The sequence below is a fragment of the Megalops cyprinoides genome, chromosome 7 (genome assembly GCF_013368585.1).
Source record: "Megalops cyprinoides isolate fMegCyp1 chromosome 7, fMegCyp1.pri, whole genome shotgun sequence".
NCBI classification, from domain to species: domain Eukaryota; kingdom Metazoa; phylum Chordata; class Actinopteri; order Elopiformes; family Megalopidae; genus Megalops; species Megalops cyprinoides.
In genome coordinates this window covers 2,457,527-2,484,467 of record NC_050589.1, presented here as the reverse complement: position 1 = coordinate 2,484,467, position 26,941 = coordinate 2,457,527, and the positions used below count along the sequence as shown (strand labels likewise).

The following is a 26,941-nucleotide window of genomic DNA, read 5'->3' as shown; positions in this document are numbered from 1 at the left end:
GTCTTATGCAGATTGTCTGTGTGCCTCTTCCTCAAAAAGGGAAAATGTTTTGATAAGAGGAAAAGAAAGTGGAAGAAAGAGTGAGATTATGCTTTTTCATCTTTATCATCATCCTCTCTATCTGTTCTGAAAAGCTTTGAGCACTGTTCACACCACAGGAAGCATCTCTCTCTCTCTTCCTCTCTCCCACTCTCTCGCTGTTCTCATGCACCAGCCATCCCCGTCTCCCGGCTTCTCTCTTTCACCATTTACATGAGTTAGATTAACAAGGATGATGCTGTAGGATGTCATTGACGCATATTTCTAATATTAGAATAAATGTATGGCACATGCACTTTAAATTAAGCATCAATAGCAAAAAAAGGTTTTTAGTTTGTTTTGTGAGTGGTGTGACATAACACTGATGAGTGTGCAGTTCTTAACACATGAGGAAGAGGGTCAGTCTCCAATACTTCCAAACAGGGGAAAATCTGTAAATGCCCACAGCTTTACCCAGTGTCTTAATATCATCCCACCTCAATCAACATCATATCCTCTTAACTCTCAAACAGGATTTTGAGGTGCATAATTGATATTACCATGTCTTTTTTCATGTCTCAAAAGGTGTGTAGGTCAGCAGTGGGTCAGGGTCTGATTTTGAGAAGGCTCTAAAGCATTGTACAAAGATGATTATGCAGCTGACAGCAACTGCAGCCGTAGAGGATGGGCCAAGACACGCTTGGTTTGTCTGCCTTTTTCTCTCTCGCAGTGGAGCCAACACCTCGACCTCCCTGCACCCCAAACCTCAGCCAAATTAAGTCAAAGTCACAATATGTAACCGAAGAAGGGCAGGTTTAACCGGCAGATCACTGCCCTGCTCGGGAAAGCGTAATCTTTATATGCTGTGGGAAGGCTGCCAGGGAAGATAATCAATAGCTCTCATCTTCTCGCAAAGTGATTTCATTTTATTAATGGTCTGTCTATGAGCTTGCTGAAATGCTAGAATGCTACTGATGTTAATGCAGCAAAACAATGTGCATTATTTTAGCCTTTTGTCCTATTGTTTTAAAACATAGTGTGTGGATTTGGATACCTTTTATATGCTGTTATGCAGCGGGGGTTTTATGATAGCGCTTTCTTGTCCTAAATCTGCCCATTGTTTCTCTTGGTTTAGTTGCTGCGGCTCATCATCCTCAGAGACTAGGCTGCTAAACACATGGGTGGCAGATTGGTGGGCTGTTCTTGCAACCAGAAGTTTAAATCCCAAGTGGCACTACTGTGCATATGCCAGTTGCTTTTTTTTGCTGAATTACTTATATAAGTACATGGACGGATAATGCATGGGCAAAAATACTGCACAATGACTGTACTTCTGGGTGCTTCTGCCCTCTGTGGCCCTTTAGTGAGTGGCGCAGCCATACAGTGTCTATCTAAATCTTACAAGGAGCTTTTGTTAACACAGACCTGTTTTCCTCATAGGAATGCTTTAGGCCTTCATGTTAATGAACACCATCTCAATGTGGCACCCTTGCTAGGGATCGCCTTTGAGCGTATCTGCTGACAAATCAGATCGGTCACCTGTGTTCTCAGGTCAGGGGGTGGAGAGCGGGGATGCAGTCACCGTGACTGTGTCCTGTCGCCCACCTGCTCCCCTGCATTGCCTACGGCGGCACAGTCACCACCTCCCCTGCCACAAAGGGCAGCATGGTGTGCAGAGGTAATGCACGCCTGCAGGACCTGACAGGCACGGCACTGGGGATTCACCAGGTGCACACTGCATCTGGCTGCAGTTCCAGCGAGAACTGTACTGTACATTGACATTGATGCAGGCACAAATTCATGCAATCATTCTCCTTGGATGTTTGGTCTTTTTTTTTTTCAACAGAAATACGTAAGTCGACAGTTTTTCTGCTTTGAGCATCGGCCACCTGTGATGCTCATGTCCTTGATGAGTCAGCACATGCTGCCACAAAGGGCAATAAACTGCAGTGTTGCATCTGTAGAAGAAATGATCCCCAGAGTCTGCAGAGATGGCCAATGGGAGAACAGTACAGTAGCTGTGATTAAACATATTTTCCAGCAGAGGGCACTAAGAACACTCAGTGTTCTGTCTGTTCTGCAGCATTCATGACCTTGTATTTGAAAGCAATTCAATAACATTACTAATACATAACTAATACAATAACATTTCTATGATCAATATGGACTCTCATGTGTCCCCTGTGAGGTGCAATGCCTCATAATGTCCCATGCAGGGAAATGCCTCACAAAGACATGGTTTCAAAATGGCCACCCGTGTGCATGGGAAAGTGGCGACAGCTCGGGAGCAAGTGTTACTAGAGTGAAAGATGTGATGTGTGGGCAAGGCTTTGTGGCAGTGCTCAGCGTTGGCAACGGTGTAGCTTATTTAGCGATGCACAGCTGTGTGTTTACAGTTACTGAATCACATCCACACACAACAGTATGCTGTTGCCATCTGATTGCTATGAGTGGAGCCGTGTCCGCAGAAGCTCTGAATCGGCTCTGGTTGCTGTGCTGGGGTGGATGTGGTGGAGGTGGCAGGTTAGATGTGCAGGCCACAGGGTTACCATGCACTGCGAGCAGCGCTCACCTCCCACGCTTTCCCCTGCTCGGGACATATTTAGCAGAAGCGGTTGAACTGTCTCGCTTTCCTATTACACTTTCACCCTTCTACCAATTTTAGGAAACAGCAGGGAAGATGAGATCCCCAAGGTGTGATTGTATGTGTGAAATTTCTCCCACCACAGTTTTGCGGTCTGATGAGATTAGGCCAAAAATAGATTAATGGGACTCACCACACACAACCTATATTCGTCAGCTTGGCTGACATCAGACAAATTAGGTTTTTACTTCAGTCAATTAAACCAGTCAAGGAACAGACAGCACGTTTTTGTTTGGGGCTGCATGTCTGACGGGCTCAAAAATATTTTTGACTCAAAAATTCAAGGAAGGTCAAGCAGCCCTAGAGGAGAATTATAACTATGCTGACATTTCAGCCGAATGTACCTTTGTCATGTTATGTCGGTAACTCATTTTCAGATATTACTGATTGTATCAAGCAACGGAGCACTGAGAGTTGCTTGTTTGTTTTACCAGCCTTTACCTTTACCAGATGGTTTTATTAATTCAAAATCAGTGGTTCATTGTACGTATAAACATTTCCGTGGAAGGTCAGCTTCATTGGACATATTCTGCGTATTAGAATGTGTTGTTCAGGACACAATGTACAGGTTACTGCTTGCATAATAATTATAGCTCAGCTCCCCATTTCCTGACATAGAACATCCCCTTGCTATTATGTGAAGGTTTGTAATTGATCCACATTCTCACAACTGATAACAGCATTCCTTGAAGGCTTTGCTCTACCAGTAATGTAATCTCAAATGAGGTTAATAGCCACAGGTGCACCTTTCTTTCTGAAGGTATTTGATACTCACTGTAGGGGAGGGATACAAGGTATCCTGAAACCTGTCTTGATTGCCAGGCAAGATCCTGTCAAGCAGAGACTTCTTGTCAACAAATAAACACTGGCAAAAAAGATGTATGTGATAAATTAACTTTTGTCTGCTTTACAGACAGAAGTTGGCCTATGTTTACAGTTGGCCTGTGGTGATCTGACATGCAAGTGATAGAAATACCGATTTCGATTATTAATTGTGATGGCCAGGGCATTTCTTTGCACACTGTTTGCTTAAGAAGTAGTAGTTGTATTACATTTTAGTTTTTTTTTAATCCATAACAATTTACAGAGGTTACAATTTTTATAATTGTTATCCAGCTGGATATTTAATGATGCAATTCTGTGGGAAGCACCTTGTCCAAGGGTCCGCCAGGAGTGCCCCGTCAGGGAATCAAACCAAAAACCTTTTGGTTATGAGCCCTGCCTCTTACCACTATATTACACTGTTGTGCAAAATACACTTCTGCAGTGTAAAAAAATGAATTTGCCACATGTTTAAACAATGTAAGCTCTTGAAAAAGCTGCGAGTGGCCGCCATTCTTTTACAGTAAGAGCAAAGACCCCGTAGCAACAGTGGGATGTATAGGAGTCGCGCGTCTTGGAAAAAAAATCGTAAAGGGTCTTTGCTTGCGATAAAGTGCGGCAACTGCCTCTTTTTTAAACGGAAGAGTTAGCCAATCAAAAAATAGTATTTCGAAACCGACGGCGGTTTTGACCTATTGCAGCAATCGACATTTGTGGCGACGTTAAATCAAACCTGCCACAAGGGCTCCCCGAGATTGACAGCGGTATTGCCCAATAAGAACATCGTAATACTGGCGTTTTAGTGCAAGTATCACCCAATGACAGCGCGTAAGCGGGCAGCGGGCGGGGGTCTGCGACAGCGCGTGGTGGGGATGTCAAAGCGGTAAAAACAAGAAAGGAGCTGGCGTGACCAGGATTGGGAATTCCGTTGCTGGGTTACCACTGAAAACTGTCCGGGATTTACCGTTTACGTTCATCAAAGGTAAGCGGAGCGCTGTCATATTCAAAGAATCGTTTCTGTCATACAGGTTATCAGCTAAACACTCGCTGGCGTGACCTGAGACCTCATTGACTTTTTTGAACGAGTGACAACCTTTAACAAGCTAGTCGGCTGTATAAGTAGTTAAGCAATGCTGCAGTTTTTTTTGAGGCTAGCTGGCTAGTCTGGCTACCCGATGTTACATTTTAAAACATCGAACTGCAGATGTGTCGCATTTGCGGCACAGACAAGCATACTTCTTAAATGAACTACAAATACACAATTAATCGTTTAATTATCTACCGTCAGCTAGTTAGCTAACGCTACTTAGCTAACGCTGGCTGTTGTGGAGTGTAGTGGCAGGCTCACGGAGGAGTAGTGCGGTTACCCAAAATGTAGTTACCGTAGTCAGCCGCCTCAGAAACACAGACTAGCTAGACTAACGTTAGCGAAGTTAGCCACTTCAAGTATGGGCTCGTTTCAGAAAGGAAGTAAACAGCATTAGCACTTCGTGCTTATTGATACAATAAAAACATTGTTACGCTTTCGGCTTTTAACACTGACGTTTGAAAAGGGGGTAGCGTTAGCTTGTTAGCTAGCGAGCTATCAGCTTGCATTGATTTGCCGTTTCACTCGGTCGGTGCTATAGCCAGCCAGCCAGCTAGCCAACAAGCTACATAAGGTAACGTTAGCAATAATAAAGTAAGACCACCGGCGCATCTTGCGATGTGAAATTGCTTTCATTGTAATGTATTTTGACAGTTTTGTGCTCACTGGACATGTAATGTAGCTGACTAGCGAGCTAAACAGCTGAAAGTGCAGCTGGAGATCTCCATCATTAGTATGGCGCACGTCTGCCCGTCTGTCGGAAGAAGCGGCGTATGGCTGTTCTGTGCTGCAGTGGAGTTGTCGGCGCTGTCCATCGCGAAGGACGGCGGGCTGAAGCCGTCTGCGATGCGCTAGGTGTGGCATACCTGCAGCGTCCTTAGACGTCCATTGATTTATACTCTGATTTCAAGAGTCCACTAATGTAACTGGATGCTTTGGGAAAATGTAATTAATAGCACGTATAAGTAGAGATATATTTATGATTTATCTATGTAAATATTAAAGAACCAGTTCACGGTTATCGAGTTCGTCACATTAAGCGTAACTGCTTAAAGATTCCCTTAAAAGACAGCTCCCGCTCACAAAATCAGTGAAATCTAGAAGCAGAAAATTAAGCCGATAATTTCTGGCGTGATTTGCAGGTGCATTTTAGGTGAAGATCCTGAAACAAGGAAAATTGATGGAACTGTGACATGACTGACATATTTCGGGACAATATGAGTGTAACGCTAGACTGTATGGAATGAGGAGATTGTGAAGACCTGGCAGGGTTTTGCTGTAATGTACTTTGACGCTTGTACGCAGCAATGCGGGTGAAATTTCGCCTCCTCTGCATAGAAGAAACGTGACCAGCTGAAAGTCTGAAGCTGCACTTTAAAGCTAATTGTTCAGATCTTGGTGTGCTCAGCTTTGAAGCTGTATGCCTTAGGTGCTGTTTGGTCCATTTTGTTTATTTGTCAATTTCCTGCCCTATATAACATCCTAAAAAGTTGATATGGAAGGCCACTTCTAAAAAATATATCTTAACAACTCAGATACATTCTTGTGTTGATTATGTGTAAAGTGTCAAGAAATAAGCCAGGGGAAGACTTAAGAGAACAAAACCTATTCGAAAATATTTCATATGTCATTCTCTTTGTGGGGTTTGCCATCATAGGACAGAATGTTGCATTCCCTGGCATATGCTGAAAGATGTGACCGTAACCTGGAGGGAACAAACCTAATGCACACCAAGAGCAAAGGGCTTCCGGCGAAGCACACACTGGATCGTAGAGATAATGTAGCAAGCTTTGCAGTAGGCGTGATGTACCCCTATTCATTGGCAGCTTTGCTTCCACATCACATGCAGATTTCACTTGTTTCTCCTGCGATCTGGATTATATGTGGCAGTGGCCTTGAGGTTTGCTCAGAAAGCATGTATATGTGCCTGCAAGCCTTTGAGAAAAAGGAAAGCATGACTAATAGTTGAAGTGTTTGCCCCACCTCAGACTGCACACTCATGCAAGCTGCTGTCAGTGCTCGCTTCCTCCTCTAGCGCCTGGCCTCTGCACTGTTCCACAGGAGCGTTGCAAAGTGCTGCAAACTGCTGCCTGAAATAGAAACTGTCTTACTCATCCATAACTAAGCAGCAAACAGAACCAGAGACAAAGACAGTTAAGGGTCAACTGAACTACAGGGCACTACAGTGTTTGCATGTGGCTTATCTGTGGATTTGCAGTTGTGGCTTTGGTACGTTTGTACACTCAAGCTTGGCCGTAGAAAATGACCTGATATGTATGATGCCCAGTAAAGAGAGAGTATGAGCATGGGTCGTAGGTCCTTATTATCCCCAAGATGTATTTTTTGTAGCACCCAGTGTAGATTGAACACACACACATGCACAGAATCTGGTTCATGACATTACTGTGCTTTGCACTGAATGAAAAAGCCAGCGTGTTTGGAAGTGTATGTCTGTATGCTGTCATCATGTCTCTTCTTTGGCCTTTTTAAAAACGCTTTTGGTTTTCACAGATTCCGTTTCAGTTCCTGTGAGAGCTTGTTAAGACATTACCATCTGTAGGGTGATCTTGTCAACCATACTGATGAAACACTTTTACATTCGCCTTCTTAAACTCACCAGAACGCAACATTCAGTCTTCAGTCTACAAAATAAGATAAATAAAGGTCCATGTCCTCTCAGTGCCCTTAATTGTTTTTTTCCTTGAACATTTTACATTCCCGCTGTTGCATGTACATGCTAAAGAAATGCTCTTCTGCATGAGTAGGAATCCTGTACACAGCCATGGGCAGGTTTGCTGTGCAGTGGGGCGGGATAACAAATGGCTTTGCGAAGACTGAGTAATTGGTTAAATTATGCAATTATGGGATTCTTGGCCGTATCTCTCAATCCGATCACGTGCGCTGCAGCAGCAAGGACAGGGACAGGCCGTCGTGTGCTTGGATTTGAACACTGCACTATTCCACAAGCCATCTGATACCACAGCTGGGAAATGATGGTATGAATACAGGGAAACACAAGATATCTGTCTTTATGTTACAGACAGTATTCATTGTTATTGAGCTGATGAGCTCCTACAAAGAACAGCCATCAAAACATATCAAGGTCATTTAAATTAAACCATCAGCCAACTATAAATTTGCATGTCTGGCTGTCATTTGTATTATTTTATCTGAATTATCTATTGTCAGACAGAAATACCGTTAGACAAATGTCCATCTCTGTTAGAGTTCACATTGTTTAGCTTTACGTTCTTGCATTTCACAAGCACCCCTGTGATTTTGCCATGTCCTGTTGTTTGATGAAAGAACCAGTTACACACCTTTACTGGGCCTGCTGTTTGGCTTGTACATACACACTCCCTGCTGTTTCGTTTTGAATCTGCCTCCTCATAATGTCAGTGAAGGTCCGCGTGTTCACCACATGGCTTCCTCATTGCGCTGAGTGAATGCATACGCTTTGGGTTTGTCCTGCTGTGATGAGGGCGGCTTTAGACAGCCAGCGCTCCTTGTCAGGCCTTTCTCAGTTGGCTCGTGTGCTTCTGATCTGATGTTCGTTGACTGTTACGAGGTTATTCATTGTGTCAGTGCTTCCCTTAGAGCTGAGTGCACAGCACTGAACTGACACTGTAAGGCTTTGTCTTTCCTGTGTGTCCCTCGTCAGTGCCGTGCTGAATGAGAGAGCGCAAAGACTGCCTTATTGAGCTCTTACATTCATTCCCTCAGAGGTTACATGCACATTATGCTAGTCAGCATACACTGGTCCATCCTGCCTTCATTACAGATTTGGAATGATTTGGAATTGAGGTTTTGTACCTGGTAGGTTTGAATCAGTGTGACCTGAACGTCTCTGCATCTGTGACGAATGGGTTTCAGTTTCTCTCGTCTGACCAGAAATAGAATTAACCAATACAGTCTCTGGTTTTGTGGTTTGCCAGTCACTTGTCAGCTAGTTTGTAGAGTTTCCTGGAGGCTCTTTTTATATTCATTGTAGCCTGCAGTGTAAACTTTTTAACATGTTTTTTTGAGCTAGCTTGTCCGGTAGCCTCTGAGCATGCAAGACAGATGCTTTTGCTGTGGGTGTTGCTGATTGCTACAACAAGCGTGAAAATAACAGGAGTAGCTGTGTCCTTTGCTCCTTTACAAAGTCCTCAGAATTGGTGGGTCCAGACCCCTTCATAGTGCCACAGTAACTTGCACATACCTACCAGTTGTTGACTTCTGTTGCATCTCACTGATAATTTGTTTTTGAGTGTTCTTGTGTTCTGTGGCCTATGTTTTGGTCTTGTATCTCTTTTTATATGAATCTTAGTCTGTCTTGCCATGATACCTGGAAGGTCACTCCAGATAGAAGCTTCTGTAAATAGATAAATACTCTCAATTGGATTTTTATGAGGGAGGGTACTGATGGCTTGCATTGGATTTAACTGTCCACACAGCACAAGTGATCATCTAGTGTTACGGCAAACAAAATGCATCAAGGGTTATTTCTGGAGTTGATAACTTACATCGGCTCCCCTGCGGCCCTTGCTCTCCGTCTCTTTTAAGGCCAGTGAATGAGAATGGAATGAAGTATGGCTCATGCTCCTCCACGTCTTACAGTCCCCCAGGCAGGCGAACGGCCCTGGCCAGTTTTTGGGAGTTAGACAGCGGTGTCTTAAGATTGATGCAGTGTCTGCCATCCCGCACAGATTTCTGCTGTCCATCATGCCTCATGTGTCCTTGTTCTGAAGGTCAGCTCACCAGAGACTGAATGATGTCGGCATTCTGTCTGAGCGCTGACTTAATGTTGTGGTCAGAATTAATTGCATAGTTACCTGTATTTTTAGGTTTGTTGGACAATGCATGTGCAAGCCGGGTGTTAATATATCACCTGAAAGTGTCATTGTGTTCATGTCTCACCAAATGAAACTGATCCACCCATACCTCAGAGTGAAGGACATAAAACCTACAGTATAAGACAGTAGGCCTATAATTTCTGCTTCCATGGCAGTACCTCAAATGAATGCTGATCTAAAACAAAAGAGACTATTCCATCAACTGCTATGATGGAATAGTTGTAACATAGGTTGAATGCCCGTCTCGTTGAGATCGTTGATTGCTAATTCAACATATTGACATAATAGTTGCCATGGAGATGGCACAAGATGAGGCAGATCAGTTAAAGTCCACAGCTATGCATCTTGCTAATACTTAGCAGCTTTACATCAGCCAAGTACTTTTTTTTTTCTTCAAGTCTCTGTGATCCTCTTACAGAAGCAGAGTTTATGGGTTACCACATTTCATCTCGGATGATTGTCATCACGAATGATGTGATTCCCAGACTTTCTCAAAGACAGGTTTAGCTTGCCTGGTTGTGAGTATCCTTTTAAAATTCTGAGAGCACTCTAGCATAAAGGCTGTAGCAGTGTGACTGGTCTGTCAGGTTACAAATTATGTTCCTTACACTGGTCTTAAATACACGCTGAATGTGGCTGCCAGTGAAGATGCACCTTTGATTGACTGCCTCCTTCATACTAGGGAGGTACCACTTCTGGCTAATGCTATACACCTGAATTCTGCCCCATGAGGAGCAGTGTCCAGTATTATGTGCAGTTCTTTATCTCCTGTATCTGCAGATTTGTGTCTGTCACAGTGAGTGTGTAGGGAATGGTGATGGAGCAGGATGAATGAGCCCTGCAGTCCTCCTCCATAGGACCAACCAATACAAAACTGACCCTGCACATGCTGATAGCTAACAGGTTCTAACCTCTGTGATGCAGTGGCTGTTCCCCACTCCACAAGTGAGCAGTGGAAGGGAGCAAGCAAGTCCATATTTCACGTGCCATCACACATGTACATTCTTGAGGAGGAAGGGAAGGGTGTTTATGGAAGCACATTTGAGACGCACTTTACTGTCAGCAGTTCTCATGCTATGGCTCGTGATGAAACAGGAGAGATGCAGAAGTGACTCTATAGGAAACCATGGAAACGACATAAGCATAACTTTTCTTAATGGTAACCAAGCTTAAAATGACTTGTAGAAAAAAAAAGTTTTCCTTGCTTCATTTTAAGAGGGCCATAGCAGTTAGGGTGAAAGCTCGTCACAGTATTGACTTGATTCAAATACATTATTGAGGTAATTATTGCCATTGCATGGGGCTCTATATCCTTGGCGTAACATTGTCACTGTTACATGTCAGTGTTTGCAGTCTCCGTTGGCCTGTTTCTTGTAGCCTTTGTGTAGGGGTCGACCAATTATCAGCCTGGCCAATTATCGGATCCGATATTCAGCATTTTTACGATTATCGGAATCATTATTTTTTTTATCCGATTGCCGATAAAATAATTTCAAAATGCGCTACTTTGGCTGTGATGCAGCTGCCTCTCTCTGTCTGTAGTCACCACTCTGTGGTCTTGAGCAATGTCCCGCCCACAGCACTATCTGATTGGTTACACGTCACGAGTAATAGCCTATCAACACTGAAGGCTACTGTGCCCCAGACGGGCACAGAGGAATGCATTTGCAGACTGGAGCAGCTCCGGTGAGCGAGCGGAGCTGCGTTTCGAAGGCAAGGCAGCAGATATTGCCGAAGTTGCAATGAACATCACAATCCTCTGTGCTGAAGTTGCAAAAACGCCGCGATCTTATGATCTATTTCTATGATGACAGGCATGCCCAGTTTCGCAGTTACACTGAAAATGCCCGAATAATGCACTTTGCTGCAGTGATGCACAGTTAACTATAACGAGATAAGAGTTCATTTATGTAGGGATAGCTATATCTTTGAGTAACGGTGGTGCCAGTGCGACTGGAACTTATTTTAGCTACCATATTGTAAGCGTAACATGAGTAACATGAGCCTGTATGAGTTGGTGTTTTTACATGTTATAGGTAGCCGATGGTCATAATAAGGTAAGCTAATGTTGAGTCTAGTTGAGCTAACTTGAATGCGATAGCGAAAGTCAACAAGTTCATTTGTTGATCCATAATTTAGCCAGCTGACTGGCTAAGCACGCTGAGCAACTCTGCTTTCTGCACCACAGTCTGGTGCTGCTGAGTTGGGACTACTAATTGAGACTCAAATTTCAGTACAAATTTAAGATTTACTAGTTTTATTTATTTTTACTTTATTTAGCCTACTTTATAAAACTTCGGGGAGCTGTTTTGTTTGTGTTATTCTAAATTTTGACACCAAGATTTTCATTTTTACTGCAAATGTATATCGGTTCCAAATATCGGTTATCGGTCTCCTTGATTACTAATAATCGGCATCAGTATCGGCCCTGGAAAATCCATATCGGTCGACCCCTACCTTTGTGTCTGGTGCAGCTAATCCTGAGTATTATGACACCCAAAAAGTCATCAAGAGCTGATGCTTTGTCTTTATGTTGCGCCATACCTCTCAAATAGGTGTTAGTTTTACCCCAGACCTGAACACTATCCCTTTTACCCCTTGACTTGTGCCACTCAGTGTATAGGGTTACAATCCTTGTCATTGTATCACAGTATGCCCCCTGGAGGGCCATTTGATTATAGTGCTTTAATGTTGTGGGGAGCAGGTGTTAGTCAGAGGCCAGTGTGATTTTTCACAGACCTCTTCAGAGTATCAGGTATGAGGCCTGCAGCTCGCTCACTCTACTGAATGTATAGCTAATGTCCCTGAGCTTTTAGGGTGTAATACTGCACCCATGCTGTAGTAATTCCAGGGGCTTAAGTCCAGAGGCTTTCTGTTTTACTGAGTTGTGTGACATTTATCGGGGCACTTTACAGGATATAACAATTCTGTTTCATTCAGTCCTATTCATAGATGCTTTTCAAGAAAACATACAAAAATAGGTGGAATGTTTCAAGTAGAGAGAGCACAGTGTGTACCAGCTTTTAGCAAAACTTTAGAACAGTTTTCTTCTACTGTCATCCTCCATGTTTTGCAGTTGCTGTAAATGGTACTGTACAGCAAATCTTTTATGGTATGTTGTGCCAGGCCAACATTCTGGTTAAATTATACACCCTAATTCTTACAAATTGTACTGACATCCAGTTACAGCTACCCTTTGGGGTTGTTTAGAAATGGATTCATGAGCACAGAACATTAGACTGTATTACAGTGTATGATGCTATGTATCAAGAGAGACACTGCATAATTGATTATCTCAGATAGGCTACCATGAAAACGCTGCACTATTCAGATGCTTGGTGGTAAAATCGCAGATGATTTATTTAATTTTCTCAAAACTGCATATTTTTCCAAGCAAATATACTGCCTGTTTTGTCCTGTATGCACATTTTGTTTTATTAAATCATTCTTGTTATTTCATGCCTTTTTCTTCTTATTCCCAAAGCGCATCTCTCTCTCTCTAGTTGTTTTATCTGGCAGCATTTCACCATTTCTCCAGCATTATGAATGGCTTGTAGAATGGCAGGAGAAAGCAAGTTTACTGCAGAGCACAGACACTCACACATTTGTAGGTTCCAGTGAATGTGATAGGTCAGGCGTGTTCGAGGCTGTGCGCGTTATCCCTGCTGGGGGTGACCAAGCGGTCTCGGCTCCTGACAGGTGAGCGAAGTGGGGGTCTGACGCGCCTGCTTGGCATTTTGAGACGAACGGTGACCTGACGATGCTAATGGTTGTGCGATCTGACGTGCGTGACGTGCGACAGGCCTGGCCGGGTCTCATGTTTGTGACTGCGGGCTACGGTTACGCTGCCGTGTCTGTCCTGTTGGATGCACTCGTCTGTGTGAAATGCTCAATGGCGGCGATGCCGAACAAGAGCCCTTTTGTGAAAAATAAGAATGCGTTGTTACGATTCCTGTGTGGCACGTGAGGAATCACCGATGCATCGTGAATCAGTGCGTTGGGGGCTATGGCCTTCTCCCTGTTTTGGAACACAGAATTGTAGCCTCTGCTATCTCCCTTTAAATTTATTTTCATCCATCTATAAATAGGGTCTTGGCAGAGATATCAGGTATAAATATAGGAACCTTTGATATAGGAACTACTTCTGTGATTTCATAATGAATTTTACATTATGTAAAACAAAGGCAGCGAGTGTTTTCGTGGCTGTCAGATATGGCCAATTCTCCTTACGCTGAACTCACACTGAATACATAGTTCTCATACAGCTGCTCAATTTTTCTGTTCTGCTTAGTCAGCCAACATCTGAGCTTTTAGGCCTACTCCTTTTCATAATATACTTTGTGATTCTGGGAATTGTTCAGGTACCCATTTAATAGCAGTGTGGGGCATCAGTGTGGAGAAATGGTTGGGGGACTGGGTAGCCTTTTGGCTTGTCGCCAAATGGTTGCCTGTTTGAATCCCTGGTGGTGCAGTGCTGCTGTGCACTTGAGCGAGGTACGTCGCCATAATGCTGCATTAGCTAAATATTCTGCTTTATTAATGCATAACATGTCAGCAGTGTAAGTTGCAGGGTAAGTGCGTCTGTGAAGCAAATGGCTAATATGCCTACCTTCTGTATCTTTGTCTCGATTGTGAGAACCCATTAAGCAGTGAGAGCTGTCAGTTCCAAAAACATCAGGTAAATCTGTGCAGCGTTTCATGAGGTTGACCTTGCAGAGTTCTAGTGTGAGGTCTGTGCAGAAGTCTTGTGAGATCAAACCACTTGCAACAGCTTATCAATGACAGAAAGCCTTCCTCCCCGGTGTGTGTGACCAGCCTGCGTGGGCTCGGGGTGGAAGGGGGAGAGGTTGTAATTGATGGGGTGTTTTTAAGAGCACAGCTGGCGGGGGTGCAAGGCAGGGTAGGGTTGAGTGTCTGCCATGAGCTGGTGCCACTGAGGCTGGCACCCCTCCCCCCCCACACCACCCTCCATCATAGGTCAAGAGTTTTGACAGCCCTGGCTCCACTCAGTGGGGTTAATGTTTGAATGTGGCCCACTGAGACACTCCAGCTCGAGCAATCAAATACACCCTTAATGGCCTTGCTACGCTGTGAATACATTGGGGATTTTTATGGACTTTGCCAGTTCAAGACAGTGGTATTTTTGTGACTATGCCATTGTTTTCAACAGCTTCCATTTTTTTCTTGTTTTATACTGTTTCAAAACAATAAAAGCTGTTAATATACAGTACAATCCTGCTCTCTCATTTGATGATAGTAACGTTTAGCTTATTCATGTATGATGGGTGTAATACAAGCTAAAGAAAGATGTAGGAGAAAAACGTTGGGGTTTAAACGGTTGAAGGAATACACAGCTATCTCGGTGTTTCATGCTTCGTTATGATTTATTTGCCTACTAGGCTCAGATATCCAGAGTGATTTGCAGCCTACACATGACACATCATACATCCCTATAGCTGGCTATTTACTGAAGCGGTTCAGGTTAGATTCCTTGCCCCACCTGGGAATCAGAGTATGCCCCTCTGCTTACAAATCCTCTTCCCTTACAGCTGCACTCCACTGCCTCCAGCACCAACTGTTTCATCCAATATCAACATACACAACTGACAATATCTGAAGAACGTTAAACTGTGGTTGTTGCCTGCTATGCGGCATGTTTGTTTTCTTTCGTTAGGTGTCTGGAGTGTGAGGGGTTAATAAACGTCAGATGAAGGGGACTGCTCATGCACTCTGCATGCGTTGTGTTAAATTGTCCTCGTGGCCTGATGGCCTGTCATTTAGTCTGTGTTTCCCGGCATGATCATGTCAAACGCGCCTCACAGATACAGCCTGGGGAGCGCTGTTCAGGGCTCGTTATCTCATTAAGCCCCACACATGTTCATGTTTGGACGATTCTGCTTCCCGTAGCAAGCGCTGCCGGATAGAGTGAGCTCATCGGGTAACAGGGCTGGCGCTGGCAAAGGAGCAGCTCGGTAACCTGGGTTTTAACCGCGTGATGAAGTTACATGAGAGCGCCGCCGTCTCGTTGTGACGCGAGACATGTGAGCGCGTCGCTTGGCGTGTGACAGACGTGCGCTCTCCGCCCGGACGGACCCGGCAGGATTGGAGCGGAGGCCGCGGATCGGAGCGGAGGCCGCGGATCGGAGCGGAGGCCGCGGATCGGAGCGGAGGCCGCGCATTGGAGCGGAGGCCATGGATCAGAGCGGAGGCAGCAGATGCCGGGACGGGGATCCAGCGCAGCCGAGGAGACGGGGGACACATCGGTGCGCAACACTGCAGCTGTCGAAATACGGGAGTCTCCCGCCTACAGCTCGACACTGAGGCGTGCTCTAATGCAATCAGCAGGGAAACTGAGATGAGCATTGTATTCTCCTGATGTAATTACATAAAGCACAGGAAATGCCAGTGGCTGACTTTGGGTTCAGTATTCCCCTACAGATCATATATGTATAGGATACATAATCACTGTAAACAGACTTGCTCAAGACAAAGGCTAAATCTTAAGTCTCTTATTTTTCCTGCTTTTATAAAAAATTGCAAAACATTGCAATTCAGTGTGAATTACTGTTAAAATTTTAGGTTTTAAAAGTTAGGTCGATCTCATTGGTTCAGAGTCAGTGTTGACCTTGTTTCTGTTTTCTTCCACCAAATACAGTCATAAGCACTGCAAAAATTGCATTTTGGGTAACCTCCTTGAAAGCCACACACTAGCTGAAGTGCCCATTTGAATGGATAATTAAACCACCCGTCCTCAGCTGATTTGTGTCTAAATAAATGATTGTGTCTGGGTCTGGGAACGGGGGCAGCTCAGATGGGCAGCAGGGACCTGTGGCTTGGCTGCAGTGCAGAGCCGTGGCCGTCCTGGGGTGTGTTTGGAAGGAGTCCCCCACATCAGCGGAGCACCTGCTGCATAAACAGCGGAGTTTCTCACCCCAGCGGGGAGCGCGTTGCCAGCCCCGCCGAACAGACTCGCACCAGATTTCCTCACTGCGGGAACCGCCGCTCCGCCGCGCGGGGTGTACCCTGAGCCTGCCGCCCCATCCCTGCCCACGGCGCCCCCTCCCGCCTGCGGTGGTGATGGATGCCCTCTGTCCAACCGCATCACCCGCCTTCGCCAAACGGCGGGAATCTGTCACTGCACCTCTGGGCCTCCGCCGTGCGAAAACAGCTGTGTTTAATTGATCAGATGAAAAGCTTTCACCTCGTAAAAGGACAATGTTAAATTGCGGGTGCGCTCGCCTCATAAATAACCCAGAACGCGAAGCTGCATTACGGCTCATCTTCAGAGCTGTTGGCTGTTCTGAGAGATATTAAAGTCCCCGGTAATATGTGCCATACATTATTTTGGAGAGCTGGAACTCTCTTGGGCTGGCTCATCTGTATAAATTATTGTTTTTTGCATTGGTCCTTAGCAAGATTATTCTGAGAAATTGAAATTTTGTTATTGGATCAGTGGTTGCTGCAGTGCAAAATGCTGTATAAACACATAACGTTACATTTACATTACTGTCTTATCCAGAATGATTTACACAGGTTACAATTCTTACATGTTATCCATCTATACAGCTGGATATTTACTGAGGTACCTGTGGTTTAGGTACCTTGCCCAAGGGTATAACAGCAGTGCCCCAGCAGGGAATCAAACCATTAACCCTCTGGTTACTAACTCTGCTCCTGACCACTATGCCAACCTGCTGCTGTTTGGTGCTGCAGTCTAACAACACACAAAATAACCCCTATCCTCATTATCATCTTTTTTGTGTTTAGAGTGTGTAAAAACTTCCCTCCCACTTATGGAGAAAATATTGTGTTTATTTACATTCAAATACACATGCATTTTAAATCACAGGGTAAGGTTGTGGGAGTTGGACTGGTAATAATAATGGATAAGCTGGAAAAGGTGATGTTATACTTTTTTGGCATATATTTTTTCTACAGACATACTCCTATCAGGAAGAGCCGTTGTGACAGAAATAATAGCTGATACCAGGAGCTGTCCGTTCAGCACCACAATTCCTTCAGATGATCTTAATGCAGCAAGAGAGGGAAATGAAGGGGAGTTTCATTCAGTGGCAATCCCAGCACACACACACACACACACACACACACACACACACACGCACAGCCTGCAACAGGCGCTGAGGCAGTCAGGTGCATCTCGTCCTTGGATATTAATAAACCGGGACTTCAGGTGTGACTGTCACCTTTTGTTAATTTCAACATCCTGCCGCTGAACACGCTGCTGCTAACTCTGTCGCCCGCGGCAGCTCTCCTGGGAAATGAGACACGGCATAGCAGAGAGAGAGAGAGCTCTCTCCATGCTGTTATTATTGCTACTATTAATATGATTTATTTTTCCTGTTTTTTTTTTCCTCTCCCTTTGCTCAAAGTCCCACTGTTTACAGTGGAGACTCCAGCTGTAATCCAGTTTCAAGGCACAGCTTGTGGAAGGCATGTCATTATTGCCAGCAGATCAGCACTGTGTCATCTGAGCTGTCCTGAAGATGTCACAGGATGGTTAGCCACAACGTTGTGCTGTCCTAAGGATCTCACTCGGTCATTAGCCGCAGTGGTGTCCTGTCCTACAGATCTCCCGGATTGTTAGCTGCAACATTGTGCTGTTCTAGAGATCTCAGGAGATCTTTGGTCACAATGTTTTACTGTCCTAGAGATTTTACGGGATCTTTAGCTGCAATGTTTCACTGTCCTAGAAACCTCAGGGGGATCTCTAGCCGTAATGTTCTGCTGTCCTGGAGATCTCCTGGGATCTTGAACTGCAACGTTGTTCATTTCCAGCGTTGTTCATCATGGAGTGAAAATAGGTTAGAGACAAATGTGATGTTCAAAACCGTTTAAGCTCCATTATTACATCATTCAGTGGGACGTAAAGATACAGGAATTTTCCTGAAAAGGTTTTGGCTCAGACCAGTGTTGATAGGCATGCTTGTTTTGGTAATAATCGCAAATGTCACTCAAAGTGTCAGCCTGGTGCCAAATCATAATGCCAACTACTATATAGAGCATCTACAGTTTTTTAAAATCGGAATTTTATTTATTATTATTATTTTTTTTTTTTTACATTTTTAGGGTTAGGGTTATGGTTAGGGTTACCCTGATGCCAAATCGTCATAAATCCTAATTACCTGAATTTCTATGAATGTACAGATTCCCTCACCTTGATTGACTGATTAAAAGAATTAAATGACGCTCAGTGTTTAACTCGAATAACAGGAGTTTTTGTGCTGTAAATGAAGTGGCACCCTTTTCCCTCTGAGCATGCCCACATCCATTAGCTCTGCAGCTCTCATTCTGGGGCTCGGTTCTGCGGGTCTGAAGAAGCCTGTTCCATCAAACTGTAAACACAAGGCTGTTTGCGTACCCTTCTAACAGTGTTTTTTTTTTTTTTTTAGGAATTTCATGGGCAATTGCACTCTTTTCACACATTCTGTCTGCAGAAATTACACTGATCATTTGCATACGGAATTGGGTGGAAAACAATTCCGAGTGAGCGCAATTAACGGTACTGAAAGCAGACAACGGGCCGGGCGGTTTGACGAGTCCGCTGCGTCCCGGTGCCCTCCTCTCTTTGTTTCTTCCTTCCAGAGGTGACACCTTCAGTGCTCTTCAAGGCTTTGTATTTGCGCATCCTTTGTCAAACAGCCTCAATGGGCTTCCAGCAACGGATTTGTGCATCTGCTCGGAGAGTCTGCGTCTTTCCTTGCACGTTGGGCTGAAATGTTTCTGCGCTGGATTTACGTTCCGTTATTGATTTTGCCTGGCAGACACCGTCGTCCGCAGTCTCGCGTGGCTCACGTTTTACGTGTCGGTCGTTTATACAGCTCGGTATCGACTGCAGGCCTTCAGGGCAGATACCTTGCTTTAGGGTACGCCAGCAGTGTCCCGCTCAGAAGCTGCAGCTAAACACACCAGGGGAGAGGGAGGAGGTATAAATAGCATAAGCTCAGTTCGTGGTTTTCACGCTTTATCTCTTTTTAGTGGATCTGGGGGAAATGCACAAGTAGTCACTGTAAAACCACTACATGGGTTTAATGCAGTTTCACATAAAAGAAAAAATAAGCAATGCACCTGTAAGAGAAACAGAAACTATAAGGTGCAACAAAATTTAGTTGTATTTTTCATTTTGAAGTAATTGTATTCATCTGCAGATCTTCATCTCAGCTGTATGATGGGGTTGTGTAACATCTCCTTTGTGGTGAAAATGAAAGCAGCAACCAAGACTTACACTGGCCATTTTGGCTCTGCAATTTCCAGTTATCTGCAGAAGAGCTTGAGAGGAGGAAGAGCGGACTCTGGGTAGCTTTCAGAACAGTTTTCTTAATTGCCATGTTTGTTTTACGCAGGTCAGCAGCAAGCAGATATTTAAGATAGCATTTAATTAGTATTTTCACTTGATTGCTATATGCAGATTTTAACGTAATTAAACAGTGACCTTGCCGGAATGAAAAATGTTACTGTATACAAATACATCGTAATGAGATATTGATTGCTTTATGTAAGTCAAGTCAGCATAGACTGTAGACAGAATGCTCCCATTTACAGTCCAAGGAAGATGCAGCGGGGAAATTCTCCCATCTCTCCCCTGCAATAACAAGAGGTACCAGCCAGACTTACATAAGCCTTTTAAAATAGCAGCATATGGATCATTTTGTAAAAGTCATGCAGTGCTGTGTGGCTAATAAGGTGAAGGTGAGAATCTGTTACTGTGTTGCTACACATTCTGGATTAAAATAATTTTAAATATTAGGCTTTGTTTTCTCTTTTTATTTTTGCATAACAAAAGTGTAGATTACTGCTGTATGGTAGTGCATCATCCAAGAAAGGAATCCAATCTCTGCTAAAGCTGATAAGCTAAGAATGTCATTCTGGGTCAGGTGTGTGTGTGTGTGTGTGTGTGTAGGGGGTTGTATGGTTAATTCCTTGTCAGTAACCTTGTTGTGTTAGCATCATGTCTTAATCGTGGACTACATATGATATTCTCACGTGCCATCCAGCCAGTCAGAATGCATTATTTTGGTTGTCAAAAAATTGCTGTTGAAAATATTTATATTTGCAATATTGACATTTCAAAAACATTTATTGCTGTTAAATGCAATTTCAATCGTATAGTCTTAAAGTTCCAGAAAACCAATTAAGACTGATTAATGTCAATGTTGTTAATAAGAAGTGAAAAAAATGAACAAAGCTCTTTACTTTTAACTACATTATAACCCTCTTAATACTGAGAGTACATGCAGTGCATACAATATAGTGTAACCCTCCGTGATGTTCTCACATAATGTGCTTGAACACAATGTCGTAAGCCATTAATACATCATAAAACTTTAAGTACATTTCAACTGAAAATGAGGTTAACTTTTCCAGTAAGCCAGACAATAACATAAACAAGCTGTGTAGTAGTACTGTATGTCCACTGTAAAGATAGATAATAAGAAAAAAATATTTAAATATGAACAACAACATCGTTGCATATGATAGTGTTTTATCAGGATGCTATGATGATAGGAAATTTTGGATATGGCCCGACCGCTCTGAGTGTATGAGAAACTGGTTGTGAGGCAGTGTGGTGCAGGGGCAGCAGTGTGTTATAAGAGCGTGTGGTAAGAAACAGGGCTCGTAACCGCAAGCTTGTTGTTTCAATTCCCTGCTGGGGCACCCCCGGGCAAGGTACTTAACCACAGTTTTGCCTCTTAACCGACAATTGCCTCAGTAAATATCCGGCTGTATAAATGGATAAAACTGTAATAAAAGTATGTTTCTTTGGATAAGAGTGTCTGCTTAATGAGAGTAATATAATGTCAGGCACGGATACAGATGCCATGTGGACATGTCTCCATATTAGTATTTCTGCTGACGTGGGGACAATGGCTGGGCCACGGCGTCACAGTTATGCATGGGACAGGAAGCTGAGCCAGCCCATGAAGAACTGCCTCTCCAGATTTTGCACGGGGAGCCGGGCGGCAGTTTTCTTTCAGATGGGCTGCCGGTGTGAGCCTTGCCCTGTGTTCTTTCAGAGGGGGGCGTGAGGTCCGCGCACCGTGGCGGGGTCTGACGGGACACCTGCACGTGCCCCCCCCGGCCCATCTGCTCCTGTCTGCTGTCATCTGCACAGGTGATGCTGAAACTGCACCGTCTGCGCACAGCAGGGCTCCAGGGTTCAGTGCTGACTCAAAATGATGACGAGAGCATCTCTGAACCATGGCTGTTGTGTTGTTAGCAGCGTTTTGCTGACTGCTTGCTGTTGTTACTGTGCCTGTGCACGGTTTTCTCCTCTTTTTGCCTTTGCATGGATGCCTGTGCGCTTTGAATTCAGTCCTGAATTTCCAAAACGTTTTCTTTGATGCCGATAAGAAATGAAACCCGCGCTGTCAGGCTTTGAAGCCGATAATATTCTCTTTTCGGTGCTGTAGTAGTACCGCTGTGCTCCTTCTTTGTGTCTCTCTCCCATCATCAGAGAAACCCTTTCCTGGATTTCAGCCAGAGAAAATAAATCAGTCAGTGTTTCCCGTCCTTTTATTTAATTTGACTGGGAGAAGCCCTCGTTCTCTCTCTCTGAATGCTTACTCTAACGCTGACAGTGGAAAGGGAGGGAGGCGTGTATGTATGGGGTGCTGAGTGCGTTGGGGGGGGTCTGCTTTTTAAACATCTGCACAGCTTGGTGACTCTCAGTTTCTCTCTGGGCTTGCTCGCCACACATACACACATTCACACATACACACACTCTCACACACACACACTCACGCTCACACACACACACACACTCTGGCACACAGAAAGCGCACCGCGGCGTCTCTCCCTCACCGCGCTCACAGACTCACACACATGCTCATCCCCGGGAGTGCACGGACGCGCACACTGACACAGGAAGACGGGCCGCGTCCCTCCCTCTCTCCCTCTCCCTCTCTCTCTCCCCCCGCGCTCGCTCCGTGCGCCCGGGCTTCCGCAGTCCGCGCCAGGCTGGGATCTCCGCGGGAATCGGCACAGGACAGAGGTGGGTCCGCCGCGCGGCGCCGTCTCTCCCGCCCGCGGTCCTGCTGTCGTGCTGGGGGAATTCTCTGCACTCATCTGACGGCTCGTGTTCGGTGCTGATAGACGTTGCAATGCAGCAGTGCTCTTCAGCAAGGTTATCTCTCTCTCTCTCTCTCTCTCCCTCTCTCTCTCTCTCTCCCTTTTTCCGTCTCGGGCTCCGTCTCCCGATAGGTATTATCTCCTGCTGCATTGAGAGACGACGGTGCGGCGGTATTGCGCGGGGGATAGCTATGCCTGCCGCCCGGCGCTCGTCATATTTAATGCATGTCCTTTCCTGCCTGATTTATCGCTGCATCCCGCCATCCGGTGCAGCTGGGGGTGAAACGCGGCGGTGGGAGAATCCTGGGCGGACGGATGGGAATCGAATGGTGTCAAGCGCACCTTATTAATCCCTCTGTCATCTCCAGAGGAAGCCTGTCGCTTCAGATGCCGTATTGCCCATCAGTCGCAGCTACCGCAGGCTTCACACTGCAGACTCACTCATTTTTATTCATCATTACCCTGAACCTTGCCAGACTTTGAACACGTATTTGTATTGCAATTGAAATGTGAAGAACACCTGTTATCGCACGGTGCTTTGTGTAGCTCTCAGATTTTGGGAGTTTTGGTTGTTCGTTTTGGTCACTGTGCTTTTTGGATCTTTCCGGGAATTGGGCGTTTTGGAATGGGCTGTTCTGGCTGGGTTTGGGCTCACTTCCAAATCTGGGTCGTTTTTTGCAGGGTGCAGTTTTTGGTGCAGTAAGTTGAATGCAGCAGTAGCAACAGGATGCTAGGCAGGGATCACAGTGGAAGTTTCTGAGTCGATGGAATTTTATCTAATGTTGCGGCGCTGCTCACAAACTTCTTATAGCTGATAGAAATATTAAAATGTCTTCCCAGAACATCTTCGGATTTTGAGGTAGTTTATTAGGTAATTTTCGTGCCATTACTGTGACGCTCGCTTGCACGTCCTGTCCGGCGAGGTCACATCTGTCACATGCGTCGCCACAGCTGAAACTTCCTGTGTGGAATGACTTTCCTGTGGTTAAGCTCTCTGCATTCTTTCTTTAACGATGTGGTTTATTTGTAAAGGGCCTGCCTGCAGAGGCGACTGTGTTGCTTCTCTCGCCTGTGTCGCTCCGCTCGCCTGTGTCGCTCCGCTCGCCTGTGTCGCTCCGCTCGCCTGTGTGCCGGCTCCGCTTGCCTGTGTTGCTCCGCTCGCCTGTGTTGCTCCACTCGCCTGTGTGCCGGCTCCGCTTGCCTGTGTTGCTCCGCTCGCCTGTGTGCCGGCTCCGCTCGCCTGTGTGCCGGCTCCGCTCGCCTGTGTTGCTCCGCTCGCCTGTGTGCCGGCTCCGCTCGCCTGTGTTGCTTCTCTTGCCTGTGTCGCTCCGCTCGCCTGTGTGCCGGCTCCATTCGCCTGTGTCGCTCCGCTCGCCTGTGTTGCTCCACTCGCCTGTGTTGCTTCTCTTGCCTGTGCGCCGGCTCCATTCGCCTGTGTCGCTCCGCTCGCCTGTGTTGCTCCACTCGCCTGTGTTGCTTCTCTTGCCTGTGCGCCGGCTCTGCTCGCCTGTGTTGCTCCGCTCGCCTGTGTTGCTTCTCTTGCCTGTGCGCCGGCTCTGCTCGCCTGTGTTGCTCCGCTCATTAGCAGTTTAGCAAACAGTCGGAGGACGGCAGATGGGCAGGGCGCGTGCATCATCGCGCCTGGCGCCTACAGGTGTGAACAGGTGCTGCCTCACAGGTCTGCCAATGTCCCCCGCCTTCCCCCGCCTTCCCCCGCCTTCCCCCGCCGTCCCCCGCCTTCCCCCGCCTTCCCCCGCTTTCCCCTGCCTTCCGCCGCCTTCCCCTGCCTTCCGCTGCCTTCCGCCGCCTTCCGCCGCCCGAGCTGTCAGCCGTGTTCTCAGCCTGAATGCTGCGGCTGCCTGTCTTTAACTCCTGGGTCACAGATTCACCGAATCAGTGGCGATTCAATGTGTTTCGGCCCCGCTCCACGCTGTACCTCCGTCACAGGGGGAGAGGGGGCTCTGTGCCTCCCGCCAGCATCGCTGGCTTGGCGGATGGTGCATTAAGGGCTCTCTGCACCCGGGGCCTGCTTGTTCGCTGAACGATCGTTTCATATTAGATGATGTCAGAGCTCTCTCCGAGTTTAAAAGGAACCCACCATTTCCAATACTCGAGGCTAGACAATATATTGCACTCCTATGTAGTGCATTTTATTCCCATAAAATATTAAAAGGTCCACAAGTATTGGTATTTCATTTAACAGCCCTTACTAAATGTGATATTTTTTTTCTTTAGTGTCAGCAACCTTTGTTACGCTTCATCATAGTTCTTCTGCTTTTACACAGTGGAGTGTTAGATGATCTTTTTTTAATGGAATGCGATTGAGCCGGTGGAGCGTCTGCGGCCTCCGGAGGTGGAGGTGAGTGCGGCGAGTCCCTGCTGCCGAGCGCTTCTGCCATTTGCAGACGTCCCTCACTCTGCCGCAGCCGGCAAGCGGACGGCCCTGCCTGCCTGTTCATTGTCTGCTGATGCATTAGCTTATTAAAAGGTACAGAGTGCCCTCTCCAGAATGCATTAAAGAACGAGCGCGCCTCGCGCTGAGATCTACACACAGATATTATTGACGTGGCTTTAATTCCGCCGGCACATTAATGTCTGGGGAGGAGGAACCATTTAGAAGGTACTTAGTGCTATTTATTCTGCAGGTGTCTCCTCAAGATTGGTCCCTGCATAACAGTAGATCACCATTGCTGATTCCATCTCAGTAAAGAACTGCATATTCACTACACTGGATCTTATAATGCATTTAATATTGAGGAGTATGTAAAATGGATCAAATAAGCAGTGTTTTGCTGGGAATAATATGTTTTAACAATCAGAAAACAAATGAAATGCACTGTATTGTTAGCAAAACATTGTTATGAAAGCTATGGTTGAATAATTTTGTATTTCACACGACCCCTGTATTTTAGAAGAGCAAAGGTGAGCATGGAACAGCGGACATCACAGATCAGTGACGGTCAGTTGCATGGATAGCCAGGCTCTCACATCTACACAGTATGAACGTGTTTGCTAACGAAAGCAGAGTGTATCAGAGCACTTAAAGCTGTTGGTTGTTGTAAACATCAGTAAAGGGCCAGGATGTGAGTGTAGAGGGTGCTGGTGCTCCTGTTGTCTTTAGGGTTCTGCTTTCCTGCAAATTGTGATGCTCAGTCCCATTGTGTTCAGTTCCTTCTACCTCTGTCTAGAACAATATTTCAAAGTAGGGGAGGCAGGGAAGGGGTCCGCTATAGACATAGGTATGTGCTTGCTGTGTTTTCCCAGTAAGAGCGATCCTGGGTTTCACCATGGCCTCTAAATGTTCCGAGTCTCATCTTTTTAATAGAGGTCTAGATGTTTTGTCTGATGATCACGTCATGTCAAGATAAAGACTAATAGTGCTTGCAGATATCACCCAGATAACTGCTGTGCGGTGATGGACTGGGATTTATGCCTTTTTTCTGATATCTAAAGGCAATCTGACTTTCTGCACATAGATTCTCTCTTTTCCAGTGTTGTAGGCCACTGGTTTTGTGTCTATGAAAATGAGAAATGAGTGATATAATAAAATAGAGTAAAATAGAGTAGAAATGAGTAGATAATAGAAATGATTGATGGGTGTTCCTTTACTGAAGCACAACAGCAGTGCAACCTTCTGCTTAGAAGCCCAGGGTCCCTTGACCACTGCAGCACTCTGCCCGAAAGCGCCCGGAAAGCCCTCTGCTGTGAGAGCCTGACATCAGCAGCGACATGTCACAGCTTTGCTGAGGCATGGAAAACTGCGAGCGTTTCTCTCCCTCTGTCCACCCGGAGCGCTGGCAGGGCCGGAAGGGCTGGAGCTTGTGGAGAAGTGCCCCTCTGCCTGCGTGGGAGGACAGGAATGCAGCTTCCTCTCCCGGGGTTAACTGCTGCTGGAGCTGCAGGCTGCACGCCATCCCCGCTGTACAGCCCCCGGTGCATTGTGCACCTGCCTAACAGCACAGGGTGTTTCAAACCCATCTTCCCCCCCCAACCCGCCCCCCAGCCCCCCAGCCCCCCAGCCCCACCAGCTCGTAGCCCGTACGGGGCGAGGCTATGCTAGGTCGAGCCGCGAGACCCGCAGCACTCCGCTAAACGTAAGCGAGGTCTCCGGAACGTCAGGACGAGGCCGCGAGCGACCTGGAAGCGGCAGGACGCCCGCGGTGCGCTGATGTACACCCATCTCAGGGCTGGTCCTGGAGGAGAGAGAGCATCTGACACGCAGCAAAGCACACAAAGAGAGCGGGCCGGATGAATCTGCCTCCTGGCCATCCGCTCGCTGCTACAAGGAGCTACGACTCCGCAGCTCCGGAAAAATGATTCCACAACCTGGCATGTTCTCGTGCCGTCCTTGGATAAATGTGTAAAAATGACATGCGCAGTTGCTATGACTTTATCATAGTCCACCTGTGAGTGCCCTTGTTAAATTGGTGTTTCTTGTCTGTAAATTAG

The 26,941-nt window shown here is 45.9% G+C and overlaps 1 protein-coding gene across 3 annotated transcripts in view; it reads left to right on the top strand.

The window, feature by feature from the left end:
* Positions 1-4,356: 4,356 nt before the first annotated feature.
* The window catches only part of kcnab2b (potassium voltage-gated channel, shaker-related subfamily, beta member 2 b), a 114,463-nt gene continuing 91,878 nt past the window's right edge, over positions 4,357-26,941 (top strand). The window contains exon 1 of one of the 3 annotated variants that reach the window (XM_036532562.1): positions 4,357-4,466. The gene's annotated coding sequence lies outside the window, so the exon portion shown is untranslated. Of the gene's footprint in view, positions 4,467-22,136; positions 22,416-22,503; positions 22,548-26,941 lie in introns of those variants that run through there. The other 2 variants (XM_036532561.1, XM_036532563.1) reach the window with 2 other exon arrangements.